At 42.6% G+C, this 18,301-nt stretch overlaps 1 protein-coding gene and 1 non-coding gene across 2 annotated transcripts in view; both read left to right on the top strand.

The window, feature by feature from the left end:
- The window catches only part of ERCC6L (ERCC excision repair 6 like, spindle assembly checkpoint helicase), a 31,668-nt gene that overhangs the window by 6,959 nt on the left and 6,408 nt on the right, over window positions 1–18,301 (top strand). The gene's annotated exons all lie outside the window — the stretch shown is intronic.
- Window positions 7,430–7,502, top strand: TRNAW-CCA (transfer RNA tryptophan (anticodon CCA)). The gene has a single exon. It is a non-coding gene; the product is annotated as a tRNA-Trp (tRNA).

Raw genomic sequence — 18,301 nt, 5'->3', positions numbered from 1 at the left:
TTTCTTCTGAAATATAAGACATAAGACATATATAAGAAAATGTAAATATTCAATTTAATGAATTATCATTATAATTACTACCTAGGTCATAGTTTGTTTTTGGATTTGTATTCTTGTCTTAATGGAAAGTCTTACCTGTTTGCACACTGAGGTGGCTTGAAGGTTAACTGAAGGCACACTTGAGGGTTTAGGACTTTTTCCCAAACAACCCTAGGTTTGTTCAGATTCTGGGTTAATTGCTTGCTTGAAGCCCCAGAGTTTTGCGCTCCAGTGCCGTAGTTAACCAGATAACCTTGGGCTGAAATATCGAGGGCTGGAGGTACCAAAGTTCTTTTCTACCATAAAATAACTTAATATTGTTCCTGGAGAATTTTTCATTTTTAGTTAGACTTTATCCCAAAGGGCCAGTCAGGATGTTAACCGCAAAATGCTCCCCTGAATAATGAAACTTTCCTGCTGAAGAGCATTAGTTGGTATAATCTATCTGAATGCCAAAGCATATCCTCTATGTCAAGAAAAAGAGAGAATTTTGGTTTTGGCATAATTATGAATTAGCTGCTTTTTCTGGAGTCATTAGCAGATTCATCTGCTTTCTGATGGCATGTTGTTAACATGTAAGAGATGCTATCTTCCTGTTTTTTTCTGGTAGAATATTTGTCCAGTTCAACCAAAATTGTTAGGTCTTAAGTTACAAGAGGGTGGCAGATCCCTATCTGCCTTTGAAACAGGCCTTGCTCTTCTTGCCTCCTTATATTCTCTTTCTGACAGGGTTCAGAGGACCTGAAAGAGCACTAAGAACCTTGGATCTCTTTTGGTCCATTTGGTTTGGTCCAGATAGTTCTTGTCTAGATTCCCAAGCCAGTGACACAGATAAATACTACAGAAAGCCTTACACTATTTTAAGCAATAGAGGGAAACAGAGTACATATATGGACAATGTGAAAAGCTTGTGTAGGGTCTTATCCTCAGAGCCCTAGGCTTACCATTTTGGGGTAGGGGTGGGGGAAAGCACTTGGAGAAGGGATACAGCCAGAGTTGATGGTACTTTTTCTTTCTAAGATAAACCAGGAGTCATGAACTGGCAGTCCATGAGCCACATTCACAGATAAATTTTATTTGTCTGACCCAGTGTTTTAAACATGTATGCATTAGTTACTATTTAAAAATCAGGAGAATTCACATAAAAATCAGAATTTCCAACTGTCTTTCAACCATCAGAAAATCTTGGCAACTCTGGACTTTTTTTTTTTTTTTTACTTTTTTTCTATTTTTTTAAAATAAATTTTTAATTTTTAAATCTTAGTTTACTACTTTTTTTTAAACTAATTTTTCATTTTCCCTTTGGTTTGTTTTATTTTTACAAACCCTTGGAAGGCTTAGTTTCAATAGATTGCAGGGAGGTAGCTGCTCTGCTGTGTATGAAAGCCAGACCTGGAGGCAGGTCCTCTATGAATGGTTTAACACCAGTTTCCACAGGAGCTTGTGTGTGATGGGCGAGGGGCGGCACCCTGTGTCCCAGAATGATGGGCTTTCCATATTAGACCCTGGTCCCAACATGCGGCAGGGCTGCCACGCCAAGCCCTGAGAACTCTGGGCTCTTATTCCTGTGTTGGAATTACCATCCAAAGATGAATTACAGCTTGTCTCCTTTACATGGGGCATATTCCTCAGTGTTGCTTTCAATATAGCAGCTTCACACCTCTGTTACTTGCCTTGTCCCTATAGGTCTTTGCTTTATGACCTCTATACGTTGGGTGTATTCGGCAAGGACCAAACCTGACGAGTTAAAATAGAATACTGTAAGGTTTGAGGCCCACTGCTCTTCATCCCTGAGCCCCTCTCTTATATGCTTTAATAGCCCTCTATACTTTTCCTTCACAGCCATTACAACAGTTTGTAGCTACTTATGTGATTCTTTGATAGATGTCAGTCTCGTGTACCATGAGCTGCATGAAGGCAGAGACCTATTTTGTTCTTAGCTGTATCTCCAGTGTTTAGCACAACGTTTGACATATGATAAGAATCTGCCTGCAGTGCAGAAAACCTGGTTTCGATCTCTTGGTTGGGAAGATCCCCTGGAGGAGGACATGGCCACCCACTCCAGTATTCTTGCCTGGAGAATCCCATGGAGCCTGGTGGACTACAGTCCATGGGGTTGCAAAGAGTCAGACATGACAGAGCAACTAAGCACAGCACAGCAAATGCTTAATACAAATTTGATGAAGTGAATGTTCCGTAGCTTACTTTGGTTGGTCAAATATCCTCCAAAGACAGTGGTTACAATTTCACCAGTGGAGAACCCGTATACATTGGGTGATTATCATAGGGGAATATTCTGAGAGACAGCTTACTGGGGATTGCTGCCTCTGTGCTACCTGTGCTAGTTCAGGTGTCGCTCAGTCGTGTCTGACCCCTTGCAACCCCATGGACTACAGCACGCCAGGCTTCCCTGCCCATCACCAACTCCTAGAACCTACTCACACTCATGTGCATTGCGTCAGTGATGCCATCCAATCATCCCATCCTCTGTCGTCCCCTTCTCCTCCCACCTTCGATCTTTTCCAATGAGGGTCTTTTCCAGTGAGTCAGTTCTTCGCATCAGGTGGCTAAAGTATTGGAGTTTCAGCTTCAGCGTCAGTCCTTCCAATGAACAGGACTGATTTCTTTTAGGATGCACTGGTTGGATCTCCTTGCAGTCCAAGGGACTCTCAAGAGTCTTCTCCAACACCACAGTTCAAAAGCATCAATTCTTCGATGCTCAGCTTTCTTTCCAACTCTCACATCCATACATGACTACTGGAAAAACCTGTGCTAATTCAGAAGCAATTGTGTCTCAGGATCTAAGCTTCTGCTGGACCTTATAGCTAAGCTCAAGTTCCTCCATTAAGATCTCTAGTAGCCTGAGGTTTCAGCTACCTGAACAAGGCTGTTTTTAAATAAGGCTGCTTATAAAAGCATTTTAATTGTGTTAATGTTGAAGTGACTGTCTCTGAATTCTGCTTTATATCCTGTCTTGAAGGCAGTGGTTTTCAAACATCCAGGTCTTAGATGGTCAGTCAGATTATAGTCTGCTAGTGAAGTTTTTGGAGAGTTGCAAACTCCTGGAAAGACGATAGACTGCCCACTGTATCTGAAAGTTGTTTAACTTTCTGAGTATCTTGATCTCACCATTGCATACCTTTGGTGAACATAGACCAAATGCCTCATGTGGACCAGCTCACTCTGCTGGTTGCTTAGAATGCAGTGGTGAAAGACATACATGTCCTTATAATCGTGTGTGTGTGTGTGTGTGAGAGAGAGAGAGAGTCGCTCAATTGTGTCCAACTCTTTGCGATGCCATGGACTGTAGCCTGCCAGGCTCCTCTGTCCATGGAATTCTCCAGGCAAGAATACTGGAGTGGTAGCCTATCCCTTCTTCAGAGGACCTTCCCAACCTAGGGATTGAACCCAGGTCTCGAGCATTGCGGGCGGATTCTTTACTGTCTGAGCCACCAGTTTCATAAGATGACATGGAAAATTTCATATGATAGATAAAAAAACACAAGATATGTCTCCAATCCAGATTTTGTGTGTGTGTGTGTGTGTGTGTGTGTGAAGGGGGGAAGTTGTCAGAGAAGCCTTCTTAAGGAAAAAGAACACTGACTTTTAAAGATTAGTGGGAATTAACCAGTGGGGAAAAAGCTGATGGCATACTAGACATACATGGCATACTAGACAGTTTTATGTGTAAAGATTTAGAAGCAAGAGGAAGCATGGCCCCTTCAGGGCAGGGTAGGAGTTTAGGATTGCTGGAATATGGTGAAAGTTGGAGGAGTGAAAGCAGATCTTTGGACCTTGATGGTAGATGGTAGTAGATCTTTGGACCTTTTCCTTGTCTGGGAAAAATATAACATGGAGGCAAGGTAGAAAGATAGAGCAGTGGCTTTGGCTTTTTCAGGCTTCAGTCAAAATTCTAGCTCTACCACTTGCTTTGCTAGCTGGGTAACTTCAGACAATTCATTTGACCATGATATGCTGAGTCTCACTTTCCTTATGTTATAAAATGGGGATATCTGGGCCTGGGTCAGTTGTTCTGTTCCTTCTCTTAGCCAAATTATTGTATCTTTTCCAGACTGCTCTACTTCCCACCTTCCCACACCCATCCTCTTGAACAAATGGCAGTTCCTCAAAAAGTTAAACATAGAATTTTGATGTGACCAGCAGTTCCACTCTTAGGGGTATACCCAATAGAATTGAAAACAGGGGCCCAAGCATATACTTGTATAGCAGTGTTCATTGCAGCAGTATTTATAAGAGCTGAAAGGTGGAAACAGCCCAGGTGTCCACTGATAAATGGATAAAATAGGTTTCCATGCAGTGGAGTATTCAGACTTGAAAATGAGTAAACTTGTGATAGATGTTACAATATGGATGAACCTTGAAAACATTATGCTAAGTGAAATAAGCCAGGAACAAAAGGACCAATATTGTGTGATTCCACTTGTATAAGATACCTAGAATAGGCAAATTCACATAGAGACAGAAAGTAGAATAGAGATTATTAGGGGCTGGGCAGGAGGGAATGGAGAGAGTTTCTGCTTGGGATGATGCAAAAGTTTTAGAAATAGATAGTGGTGATAGTTTTACAACATGATGAATGTAATTAATGCTATTGAAGTACAATTAAAATGGTTAAAATGGCAAATTTCATCTTACATAGATTTCACCACAACAAAAAATTCTCCAGAAATTTATTCTTTCATAGTTCCAGAGGCCAGAAGTCTGAAATCAAGGTGTCAGCAGGGTTAGTGTCTTTTTGGAGGCTGTGAGAGAGAATCTGTTCTGTGCTGCTTTTAGCTTCTGGTGGTGCTGATGATCCTTGGAATTCCTTGGCATGTAGAAGCATCGCTGCGTTCTCTGCATCTGTCTTCACATGGCGTTCTCCACTTTGTCTCTCTGTGTGCAATATACCTCTTATAAGGACAATAGTCATGTTGGATTAAGACCCACCTTAATCCAGGGTGACTGCATCTTAACTTGATTACATCTACCAATACCCTATTTTCCCAAGTAAGGTCATTCATACATTCCAGGTCAACGTGAAATTTGGGGGGATACTGTTCGATCCAATAGGAAGCCACTGCTGTGGATAAAATCTTCTGGAGGAAAGTACATAGAGTCAGAAGGGCAATGACAACACAAAGATCCTCGGAAATACCAACGTCTATATGAGGATGGGCAGAGGGGAAGGAATTCAAGGCTCAGACTGAGAAGGAATGATTAGAGAGGTAAGAAGAAATCCAGGAGAAAGTGTTGTATACCACTATACCCAAGGAGAAGGGAAAACTTAATGAAGGAGATGGTGGTCAGTGGCTTTAAATGCAGCACAAAGGTCAAGAAAGACCAAGAAATAACCATTTGATTTGCTAGTATGGAGGTTGTTGGTGCCCTGTGAAAACAGCTGCATTAGGGTGCTTAGGTGAGAAGCCACATTGTCGTGTATTATGTCTCCGTTTTGTGAGCCTTTGAACTGAGAGGCAGCAGCCTATGGGCAAAGTGGCCCCCTTCTTTTTTTTGACCCACTACCCAGATTCTATTATTAATATTTCACTGTACTTATTTTATCACATATCTATTATACCAAGTCATCTTATTTTTTGGATGCATTTCAAAGTAATTTGTAGACATCAGGATATTTCCTCCTACTTCAGCATAATACCATTAACTATTTTTATTTTTAAAAATTTATGTATTATTTTTGGCTGCTCTGGGTCTTTGTTGCTGGGCTCAGTCTTTCTCTAGTTGCAGGGAGGGGCTACTCTCTATTTGCAACGTGTGGGCTTATTGTGGTGGCTTCTCCTGTTGTGAAGCATGGGCTCTAGGGCACGAGGACTCAATAGTTATAGTCTTGATGAAAGTGAAAGAGGAGAGTGAAAAAGTTGGCTTAAAGCTCAGCATTCAGAAAACGAAGATCATGGCATCTGGTCCCATCACTTCATGGGAAATAGATGGGGAAACAGTAGAAACAGTGTCAGACTTTATTTTTTTGGGCTCCCAAATCACTGCAGATGGTGACTGCAGCCATGAAATTAAAAGACGCTTACTCCTTGGAAGAAAAGTTATGAGCAGCCTAGATAGCATATTCAAAAGCAGAGACATTACTTTGCTAACTAAGGTCCGTGTAGTCGAGGCTATGGTTTTTCCTGTGGTCATGTATGGATGTGAGAGTTGGACTGTGCAGAAGGCTGAGCGCAGAAGAATTGATGCTTTTGAACTGTGGTGTTGGAGAAGTCTCTTGAGAGTCCCTTGGACTTCAAGGAGATCAGCCCTGGGATTTCTTTGGAAGGAATGATGCTAAAGCTGAAACTCCAGTACTTTGGCCACCTCATGCAAAGAGTTGACTCATTGGAAAAGACTCTGATGCTGGGAGGGATTGGGGGCAGGAGGAGAAGGGGACAACAGAGGATTTGATGGCTGGATGGCATCACTGACTCGATGGACGCGAGTCTGAGTGAACTCCAGGAGTTGGTGATGGACAGGGAGGCCTGGCGTGCTGCGATTCATGGGGTCGCAAAGAGTCAGACATGACTGAGCGACTGAACTAAACTGACGGACTTAGTTGCCCTGCAGCATGTGGAATCTTTCTGAACCGGGGATTGAACCCCTGCCCGCTACCTTGGCAGGTAGATTCTTAACCATTGGACCACCAGGGAAGTCCTATAGCATTAACTAGATTTCAATATTTTAGGGTTTTTTTCTTTTGAAGTAAAATTTACATACCAAGAAACGCTTGCTGCTGCTAAGTCACTTCAGTCGTGTCCGACTCTGTGTGACCCCAGAGACGGCAGCCCACCAGGCTCCCCCGTCCCTGGGATTCTCCAGGCAAGAACACTGGAGTGGGTTGCCATTTCCTTCTCCAGTGCATGAAAGTGAAAAGTCAAAGTGAAGTCGCTCAGTTATATCCAGTTTACACCTGTGTAAACATTGTGATGATCTCTCTTGGCTTCCCTATTTATACTTCACTCTCCTCCTTTTGGTTGTGCCCTGTGCAAAATAGGGCTTATACCCACCACCAATCAAGAAAGGGAATGGAAATAGGCATATGCTCAAGGCCGATTGACAGTTGCAAGTTACATAACAATAGGCTTTGTTGTGCATGTCTTACCGTAATTCAGTCTGTTATAATCAGATGTATATATGTGTAAATATTTATGAATGGGCTCCTAGCTGCCTAAGGTTACTTGAGGAAGCCCCTGTGGTTAGTTTGTATCCACTGTGTGCCTAGGGCGCATGTGCAGTAGTTGGAAAAGTCTGTGTTTATTTTTGTAGCATATCTTTGAGCTCTTCTGGGTGTGTCTGGGATGGGGTTTAGAGATCAGCTTGCATCCTTTTCAGCTAGGTCACCCCTTGTTGCTCACGCTTAACTTCCTACCTAACATTATGATGGGTTTCCCTGGTGGCTCAGAGGTTAAAGCATCTGCCTCCAGTGCAGGAGACCCAGGTTCGATCCCTGGGTCAGGGAGATCCCCTGGAGAAGGAAATGGTAACCCACTCCAGTATTCTTCTTGCCTGGAGAATCCCATGGACGGAGAAGCCTGGTAGGCTACAGTCCATGGGGTCGCAAAGAGTCGGACATGACTGAGCGACTTCACTTTCACTTTAACATTATGATAAATTATTTTCCACTTTGATTAAAATGATCACCCTGGAAGTAAGGCCAAAAGGCAGCCATCTTCCCAAGCTAATTCTGTGATCCAGGCTTTAATGGGCCAGTTTCCAATACTGGCGTTCAGGTCATCTGCAATTTTTATGTCAGCCACACATGACTTATTGATTCTGATTGAGAATTGTATGTGATACATCTTGACATGGGGGCTGTAGATATAGAGATGTGTCAAGAAGCTCCTTATCAGGGGGTTGGATCAGGATAGGGGAACTGATTTCTTTTTTTTTTCTTGGCTGTGCTGGGTCTTCACTGCTGTGCAGGGGCTGTCTCTAGTTGTGAACAGAGCTTCGTTGTTTTGGTGTGCGGGCTTCTCACTGCAGTGGCTTCTCCTGTTCAGAGCTCAGGCTCTAGGTGCATGGGCTTCAATAGTTGTGGCCCATGGGCTCAGTTGCTCCGTGGCCTGTGGGATTTTCTCAGATCAGGAATTGAACCCATATCCCTTGCATTGGCAGGTAGACTCTTAACCACTTAATCACCAGGGAAGTTCCTGAGTTCTTTTTAAAAAATTTTTGTATTGAAGTATAGTTGATTACAATGTTGTGTTATTAAATAGCAAATCACAGCAAAGTGATTCATATACATGTGTGTGTGTATATATATATTCTTTTTTAGATTTTTTTTCCATTATAGGTTATAGGAAACTGAGTTCTTGTGGGAAGGAGAGCCATAATTATACTCACATGGACCGAAATTCGCAAGACCAGGCTTCTATACCCTGTGGCTGGTGGTCAGGTTAGAAAAGAGCAACTTCTGGTTGGTTTGCATGTGACATCAATAAAGTTTTACTGGGTCAGGGTCTTTGCATTTAGTTCCTTATCTTGTCACATTCCAGAAGAACAGCATAGGGCATGTTGCAAAGGGCCCTCCAGATTAAGGAAAACCTAGTGCTTGTCTCTGCAGTTTAAGCTTGTGTCTTTTCAGCTGCTGATTTGCAAAAACTGCTGTATTTAGTGGGGCTTAGCTTCTGGGAGGAGAAGGCAATGGCACCCCACTCCAGTACTCTTGCCTGGAAAATCCCATGGATGGAGGAGCCTGGTAGGCTGCAGTCCACGGGGTCGCTAAGAGTCAGACACAACTGAGCGACTTCACTTTGACTTTTCACTTTCATGCATTGGAGAAGGAAATGGCAACCCACTCCAGTATTCTTGCCTGGAGAATCCCAGGGATGGGGGAGCCTGGTGGGCTGCCGTCTCTGGGGTCACACAGAGTCGGACACGACTGAAGTGACTTAGCAGCAGCAGCTTTTGAGAGTATAGTTATGGTATAGAAACCATAGCTAATTGGTTTCTCTCGGTAGGAAAACATTGCAGTATGTAAGCCTGGCATTCCCTCTGTGGAGATGAAATGCTTCTCGAGGGATCAGGCAAGCAATGGAAGGATGGAAGATGGGATGGGATTGTTGAGATGTTAGTTGGCTGTGATTGAGGCAGATTTTTGCATCTGGGGAAACAAAAAGTGCTTTTGGGAAGAAATGGTTTTAAGTGGCTACTTTAAGGCAAAGATATTCAGGTGGGTTTAGGATCCAGGGAATTAGTAGCTGGGCAGTTCTGCCAATGAAAGGGTAGCTTTGCAGGTAGAGGCTGTGTTTAATGGTTGTGTCTTTCTCCGGCAGTTGTTTGTATACAGTCTGTGTCCTTCAAAACATTCCTTAAAGGGAACCATATTCTAAGCATGTAATTTGGGGTATAATCATTAAAATGTAAAAGGTTTTATTATCCCTTGCTATGAAATTAAAATCTCTTTTGGGTTGATGGTTTTGCATCTGAATAGTTCTTTAATATACTAGAGCTTCATATGTAAATATCTTTTGGAAATTATTAAATGGGTAAATGAAAATAAAAACTGACACTCTCCCCCCACACTCTAGCACTCTTTTTCTCCTTGTTGTCCTGCTGGAGAGGATGTTCTTTCTGCTGAATTGGTTACTCTTCCCTTGTCCTCTTGGCTCCCAAGCAGTCCTGGCTTCTCCCAACCAGGCCCAAGGAGAATAGGGGAGCAATTTTGGAAAAAATATTTGAGCCCTTAAACTATTAGCTGAGTTCTCCAGATCGTTAGGAATACAATGTGTTATAGATGGACACATGACTGCAGTAGTAGTAAAAATGACATGTTTTCCTTCCAAGCCCAGGATTGGAGGTTAAGTAGCTAAACCAAACTGTATTACAGAGAGCATTGTAGTTTTGTAAATAATAAGATATCCAGAGCAGTGCTATAAAAAGCAGGTTTCATTTTTCCCCCAGTTCCATTATAGGGAAAGAATACTGTCCTAGGTCTAACTTTATTGTTGGAGCAGACAGGGTGGAGGGGAAGAACTGAGATACAGTGTTAGATCTGCTAATTAGGGTGTTCCAGGGACTGGGAAGGTAATTTGGCTGACAGCAGGGGTTTGACCCAGCCAGAAAATGGTGCTGTCCAACAAATACTGTAAACTCCAGTTGTGGTTCAGGCAGAAGGTTGACAAATGTGGATGTTTCAGAGGATGGGTAGAAAGAACCCAGAAGTATGAGTCTTGGGCTGGTGGTAAGAAGTCTAGGCAGACAGTCACCATTTAAAATTTTGTTTTATATTTGGCTGCACTGGGTCTTCCTTATTACATACAGGCTTTTTCTGGTTGCAGCCAGTGGGGGCTACTCTTTGTTGAGGTGTGCAGGCTTTTCATTGCTCTGGCTTCTCTTGATGTGGAGCACAGGCTCTAGGCATGCTGGCTTCAGTAGTTGTGGCACGCGGGCTCTGTAGTTGCAGCTTGCAGGCCCTAGAGTGCACAGGCTCCAGTAGTTGTGGTTGTTCAGTCACTCAGTCATGCCTGACTTTGCAACACAATGGACTGCAGCACGCCAGGCCTTCCTGTTCATCACCAACTTCTGAAGCTTCTCAAACTCATGTCCATCGAGTTGGTTATGCCATCCAGCCATTTCATCCTTTATTGTCCCCTTCTCCTCCTGACTTCAGTCTTTCCCAGCATCAGGGTCTTTTCCAATGAGTCAGTTCTTCTTATCAGATTGCCAAAGTATTGGAGTTTCAGCTTCAGCATTAGTTGTTCCAGTGATTTTTCAGGACTGATTTCCTTTAGGATTGACTGGTTTGATCTCCTTGCAGTCAAAGGGACTCTCAAGAGTCTTCTCCAACACCACAGTTCAAAAGCATCAATTCTTCGGTGCTCAGCTTTTTTTTGTAGTCCCACTCTCACATCCATACATGACTGCTAGAAAAACCATAGTTTTGACTAGATGGACCTTTGTTTGCAAGTAATATCTCTCCTTTTTAATATACTGTCTAGGTTGGTCATAGCTTTTCTTCCAAGAGTAAGCATTTTTAATTTCATGGCTGCAGTTATCATCTGCAGTGATTTTGGAGCCCCCCAAAAGTCTCTCACTGTTTCCCCATCTATTTGCCATGAATAGTGTGACCAGATGCCATGATCACAGTTTTTTAAATGTTGAGTTTTAAGCCAACTTTTTCACTCTCCTGTTTCACTTTCATCAAGAGGCTTTTTAGTTCCTCTTCACTTTCTGCCATAAGGGTGGTGTCATATGCGTGTCTGAGGTTATTGATATTTCTCCCAGCAATCTTGATTCCAACTTGTGCTTCATCCAGCCTGGCATTTTGCATGATGGACTCTGCATATAAGTTAAATAAACAGGGTGACAGTATATAGACTTGACATACTCCTTTCCCAATTTGGAACCACTCTGTGTTTCCATGTCCAGTTCTAATTGCTTCTTGACCTGCATACAGATTTCTCAGGAGGCAGGTAAGGTAGTCTGGTATTCCCATCTCTTGAAGAATGTTCCACAGTTTGTTGTGATCCACATGGTCAAAGGCTTTGGCATAGTCAATAAAGCAGAAGTAGATGTTTTTCTGGAGCTCTCTTGCTTTTTCAATGATCCAGTGGATGTTGGCAATTTGATCTCTGGTTCCTCTCCCTTTTTAAAATCCAGCTTGAACATTTGAAAGTTCATGGTTTATGTACTGTTGAAGCCTGACTTGGAGAATTTTGAACATTACTTTGCTAGCATGTGAGATGAGTGCAATGGTGCAGTAGTTTGAGCATTCTTTGGCATTGCCTTTCTGTGGGACTGGAATGACAACTGACCTTTTCCAGTCCTGTGGCCACTGCTGAGTTTTCCAAATTTCCTGGCATGTTGAGTGAAGCACTTTCACAGCATCATCTTTTAGGATTTGAAATAGCTCAACTCGAATTCCATCACCTCCACTAGCTTTGTTTGTAGTGATGTTTCCTAAGGCCCACTTGACTTCACATTGCAGGATGTCTGGCTCTAGGTGAGTGATCACACCATTGTGATTATCTGGGTCATTAAGATCTTTTTTGTATAGTTCTTCTGTGTATTCTTGCTACCTCTTCTTAATATCTTCTGCTTCTGTTAGGTCCATATCATTTCTGTCTTTTATTGTACCCATCTTTGCATGAAATGTTCCCTTGGTATCTCTAATTTTCTTGAAGAGATCTCTAGTCTTTCCCATTCTGATGTTTTCCTGTTTCTTTTCATTGATCATGGAGGAAGGCTTTCTTATCTCTCCTTGCTATTCTTTGGAAGTCTGCATTCAAATGGTTACATGTTTAATTTTCTCCTTTGCCTTTAGCTTCTGTTCTTTTCTCAGCTATTTGTAAGGCCTCCTCAGACAACCATTTTGCCTTTTCACATCTCTTTTTTGGGGGATGGTCTTGATCACTGCCTCCTGTACAATTTCCCGAACCTCCATCCATAGTTCTTCAGGCACTCCATCTATCAGATCTAATCCCTTGAATCTATCTATCACTTCTACTGTATAATCATAAGGGATTTGATTTAGGTCATACCTGAATGGTCTAGTGGTTTTCCCTACTTTCTTCAATGTAAGTCTGAATTTTGCAATAAGGAGCTCATGATCAGAGCCACAGTTAGCTCCTGGTCTTGTTTTTGTTGACTGTATAGAGCTTCTCCATCTTTGGCTACAAAGAATATAATTAGTCTGATTTCGCTGTTGGCTATCTGGTGATGTCCATGTGTAGAGTCTTCTCTCGTGTTGTTGGAAGAGGGTGTGTGCTATGACCAGTGCTTTCTCTTGGCAAAACTCTGTTATCCTTTGCCCTGCTTCATTCTGTACTCCAAGGCCAAATTTGCCTGTTACTCCAGGTATCTCTGGGAGAAGGCAATGGCACCCCACTCCAGTACTCTTGTCTGGAAAATCCCATAGACGGAGGAGCCTGGTGGGCTGCAGTCCATGGGGTCTGAAAGAGTCGGACACGAATGAGCGACTTCACTTTCACTTTTCACTTTCATGCATTGGAGAAGGAAATGGCAACCCACTCCAGTGTTCTTGCCTGGAGAATCCCAGGGATGGCAGAGCCTGTTGTGCTGCTGTCTATGGGGTCGCACAGAGTCAGACATGACTGAAGCGACTTAGTAGCAGCAGCCAGGTATCTCTTGACTTCCTACTTTTGCATTCTAGTCCCCTATGATAAAAGGACATCTTTTTTGGTTGTTAGTTCTGGAAGGTCCTGTAGTTCTTCATACAACCATTCAACTTCAGCTTCTTCAGCATTACTGATCAGGGCATAGACTTGGATTACTGTGATATTGAATGGCTTGCCTTGGAAACTAACAGAGATCATTGTTTTTGAGATTGCACCCGAGTACTGCATTTCGGACTCTTGTTGACTATGAGGGCTACTCCATTTCCCTAAGGGATTCTTGCCTACAGTAGTAGATATAATGGTCATCTTAGTTAAATTCACCCATTCCAGTCCATTTTAGTTCACTGTTTGCTAAAATGTCGATGTTCACTCTTGCCATCTCTTGTTTGACCACTTCCAATTTACCTTGATTCATGGACCTAACATTCCAGGTTCCTATGCAGTATTGTTCTTTACACTATCAGACTTTACTTCCATCACGAGTCACATCCACAACTGGGTGTTGTTTTTGCTTTGGCTCTGTCTCTTCATTCTTTCTGGAGTTATTTCTCCACTCTTCTCCAGTAGCATATTGGGCACCTACCAGCCTGGGGAGTTCATCTTTCAGTGTTCTATCTTTTTGCCTTTTCATGCTGTTCATGGGGTTTTCAAGGCAAGAATACTGAAGTGCTTTGCCATTCCCTTCTTCAGTGGACCACATTCTGTCAGAACTCTCCACCATGACTTGTCTGTCTTGGGTTGGCCCTACACGGCCTGGCTCATAGTTTCATTGAGTTAAACGAGGCTGTTGTCCATGTGATCAGTTTGATTAGTTTTCTGTGATTGTGGTTTTCATTCTGTCTTCCCCCTAAAGGATACTTCCCTGGTGGCTCAGAGGGTAAAGCGTTTGCCTGCAATGCGGGAGACCCATGTTTGATCCCTAGGTTGGGAAGATCCTCTGGAGAAGGAAATGGCAACCCACTCCAGTATTCTAGCCTGGAGAATTCCATGGACAGAGGAGTCTGGTAGGCTACAGTCCACGGGATCGCAAAGAGTGGGACATGACTGAGCAACACCACTTTCATTTTCCCTCTGAGGGATAAGGATAAGAAGCTTATGGAATCTTCCTGATGAGAAAGACTGACTGTGGGGGAAACTGGGTCTTGTTCTGATGGGCAGGGCCATGCTCAGTAAATCTTTAATCCAGATTCTGTTGATGGGCAGAAATGTGTTCCCTCCCTGTTGTTCCCAGCCTGGAAATTGCTCCCTGTGTTCTCCTAGGGAGAATGAATTGATCCTGCCCAGCCTTCTCTTCCTCCTCCCCACCTCCTCTCTGCTCCCAGGTTTCCCTGTCCTTCACCATCCCCCAGAGCTTGCTCAAACTCATGTCCATTGAGTCAGTGATGCCATACAACCATCTCATCCTCTGTCGTCCCCTTCTCCACTTTCTCCCTCAGTCTTTCCCTGCATCAGGATCTTTTCTAATGTGTCAGCTCTTTGCATCAGGTGACCAAAGTATTGAAGCTTCAGCTTCAGTAGTTGTGGTATTCAGGCTTATTTGCTCCACGTCATGTGGGCTCTTCCTGAATGAGGGATTGAACCCATGTCCCCTGCATTGGTAGGTGGATTCTTATCCACCACACCAACAGGCAAGTCCACAAATGGACTTTTTTTTTTCATTTTTTTTTAAAAAAACTTTTAATTCTAGAGTAGTTTTGGATTTACAAGTATATCACAAAGATAATACAGAGAGTTCCCATATATCCGGAACCTAGTTTCCTGTATTCTTAACATCTTACATTTGTGTGGTACATTATGATAAACTAATACTGATACATTATTACTCAGTAAATCCATACTTATTTGAATTTCCTTAGGTTTTGCCTAATATCCTTTTTGGATCCTGTCTAGGACACATTACGTTTTGTCATCTGTCTCTTTAGGTTCTTCTTGCCTGTGACAGTTTCTTAGACTTGCCAGTATTTTTGATGACCTTGACCATTTTGAGGAGTACTGATCAGGCAGTTTGTATACTGTTCCCCTAGTTGGGATTTGTCAGTGTACTTTCTTATGTTTAGACTGGGGCTTTTGGTTTTGGGGTGGGGGTGGGGAGACTACAGAGGTAAATTACCCTTTTCATTAAATCATGTCAAAGTGAAAGTACAAGTCACTTAGTCGTGTCTTACTCTTTGCGACCCCTTGGACTCTACAGTCCATGGAATTCTCCAGGCCAGAATACTGGAGTGGGTAGCCCTTCCCTTCTCCAGGGGATCTTCCCAACCCAGGGATCAAACCCAGGTCTCCCACATTGCAGGCAGATTCTTTACCAGCTGAGCCACAAGGGAAGCCCAGGAATACTGGAGTGTGTAGCCAATCCCTTCTCCAGCAGATCTTCCTGACCCAGGAATCGAACCAGGGTGTCCTGCATTGCAGGCGGATTCTTTACCAACTAAGCTATCAGGGAAACCAAAAAAGGGTACATATTACCCACATGACTTATCACTGTTGATGTTGACTGTAGTCACCTGGCTGAGGTACTGTTTGCCAGATTATTCATTTTATTTTTGTTTTGTTTTTGGCCACACTACATGGTTTGTGGGATCTTAGTTCTCCGACCAGGGACCAAACCCGTGCCCCCTGCAGTGGAAGCACGGAGTCCTAACCACTGGCCCACCAGGAAATTCCCAGTTTCTTCACTTTAAAGGTACTCTTTTCTGTACTGCACTTTTCCATACTGTACTCTTTGGAAGGATGTTACTATGTGTACTACACAGTTAAGGATTAGGAATTATGCTTCATTTTCCTGAGGGTAGAGTATCTGTATAAATTATTTGAAATTCTTCTGCACAGGAGATTTGCCTCATTTCCTATACTTATTCACTCATTTATATTGGACTAATATATCTGTGGACTCATGAATATTTATTTTATACTTTGAGTTATAACCCAATACTACTTTATTATATTGCTCAAATTGTTCTGGCTTTGACCATTGGGAGCTCTTTCATTTGGCACTTGTGTCTCTGACATACTCCTATCATTGTGGGATGTTGTTTGTATTTGACCACTTCCTTACTTTCTGACAATACAGCATGCTCCAGGCTCATCTTATAGATTTCTTGCCATAACCCTAGAATGCCATTTTTCCAAGGAGGTCTGGTCCTTTTATTGGCAAATGGTACTAGAAATCAAGATCTGGGTGCTTGATGTGCTTGTTACTGCTGGGGTTTCCTTGCTTCTAGGCCCTCTTAGCTGATAGAGCGAGGAAATATGTGTATTTATATATATACTAACCCATGTATATCCACATCTATAAATATTTTTAGCTGTAACTATCTGTGTTTATCTATCTAGATGGCATCACCGACTTGGACATGAGTTTGAGCAAGCTTTGGGAGTTGGTGGTGGACAGGGAAGCCTGGCGTGCTGTAGTCTGTGGGGTCACAAAGAGTTGGACACGACTGAGCTACTGAACTGAACTGATCTGTATTTATGTTGAACATAGGTTTATAGTGATGTTTCTAATTCTGATCCATTACCGCCTGGATCATTGTAACCTTCTCTTAACCAGTCTGTAAACTCCCATTCCAACAATGAGAAACATGGCTCCCATTATCTGCCATCCATTTACTTAATTCTTTAACTCTAGCATACATGCATTTCATATCAGAACTTTTACCTCATACTCCCATGGGAAACAACTGTATCCACTAGAGTACATGCTTATGGTTCTTTTGGTTTTACTCTTACAGACTTCATTCATTTCCTAGGTTACTTAGGTCAGCACATTTTCCCTCCAACCTCTTCAGTGAGGTTGTTTCATACATTTGTAATACAGCTAGATTGTTTCATGGTGATTTTAATACAGTGTGCTAAATGTACTGATAGAGATGAACATATAGGGGAATATTGAGGTGGAACAACTGATGGGGGAGGGTAGGGATGAAAGGCATCCTAGAGGAACCACAGGTGAGGCCTGATCTTAAAGCAGCTTTGTAGAACTGCAAATTCTTGGGCCTCACTACAGAATCAGAAAATCTGATGTTGGGGTCTAGCAATCTGTGTTTTAACAAGCCCTCCAGGAGATTGTGGAGAAGGCAATGGCAACCCACTCCAGTACTCTTGCCTGGAAAATCCCATGGGTGGAGGAGCCTGGTAGGCTGTAGTCCATGGGGTTGTGAAGAGTCAGACACAACTGAGCGACTTCACTTTCACTTTTCACTTTCATGCATTGGAGAAGGAAATGGCAACCCACTCCAGTGTTCTTGCCTGGAGAATCCCAGGGATGGCTGAGCCTGGTGGGCTGCCGTCTGTGGGGTCACAGAGAGTCAGACACGACTGAAGCGACTTAGCAGCAGCAGCAGCCAGGAGATTGTGCAGAACATTGAGAAACAGTGTCTTAAAGAATAAGTGAGGTCAGCTTGGAGAAGAGTATAGTCCAGAAGAGGAAGGTAGTATGAGGCTAAGTTTTAGAGGACAAAGTAGTATGATGGACATAAGGGGTTAAAAGAAAATGTTTGAGGCAGGAAGTGGCAGAAGTTAAGGCAGAGAGATCAGCATTTCCTGGCTGTATCAGTCAGGGCCTGGAATGCCAGGCTACAGAGCTTAAACTTCATTCTTAGGCCATAGGAAGCCACTGAAGATTTTGTTGTTGTTAGCAGATTTGTTGATGTACCATTCCATTCTCAAACCGTAAAAGAGTATAGTTTAATAATTTTTAGTATGTTCACAGAGTTGTGCACCCCATCACCACAGTTAGTTTTTTTTTTTTAACTTTTTATTTTTACTTTATTTTACTTTATAATACTGTACCGGTTTTGCCATACATTGACATGAATCCACCACGGGTGTACATGCGATCCCAAACATGAACATTTTCATCACCCTTAAAAGAAATTCCTTACCTTTCAGCCATCATACCCTCTCCAGTCCATGAATGCCCCAGCCGCCAGCCCCTGGCAACCACTAATCTACTTTCTCTGTGAATTTGCCTAACCTGGACATTTCATATAAATAGAATGATAAAATATATGCCCTTTTGTGACTGGCTTTTTTATGTACAGTTAATGTACAATATTATGTAAGTTACAGGTGTATGATTTAGTGATTCACAATTTTTAAAGCTTATAGTCCATTTATAGTTATTATAAAATTTTGGTTATATTTCCTGTGTTGTATAGTATACCCTTGTAGCTTATTTT

The sequence above is a fragment of the Ovis aries genome, chromosome X, assembly GCF_016772045.2.
Source record: "Ovis aries strain OAR_USU_Benz2616 breed Rambouillet chromosome X, ARS-UI_Ramb_v3.0, whole genome shotgun sequence".
NCBI classification, from domain to species: domain Eukaryota; kingdom Metazoa; phylum Chordata; class Mammalia; order Artiodactyla; family Bovidae; genus Ovis; species Ovis aries.
Note: the sequence above shows the minus strand (reverse complement) of the source record. Positions and strands in the feature narration are given on the sequence as shown.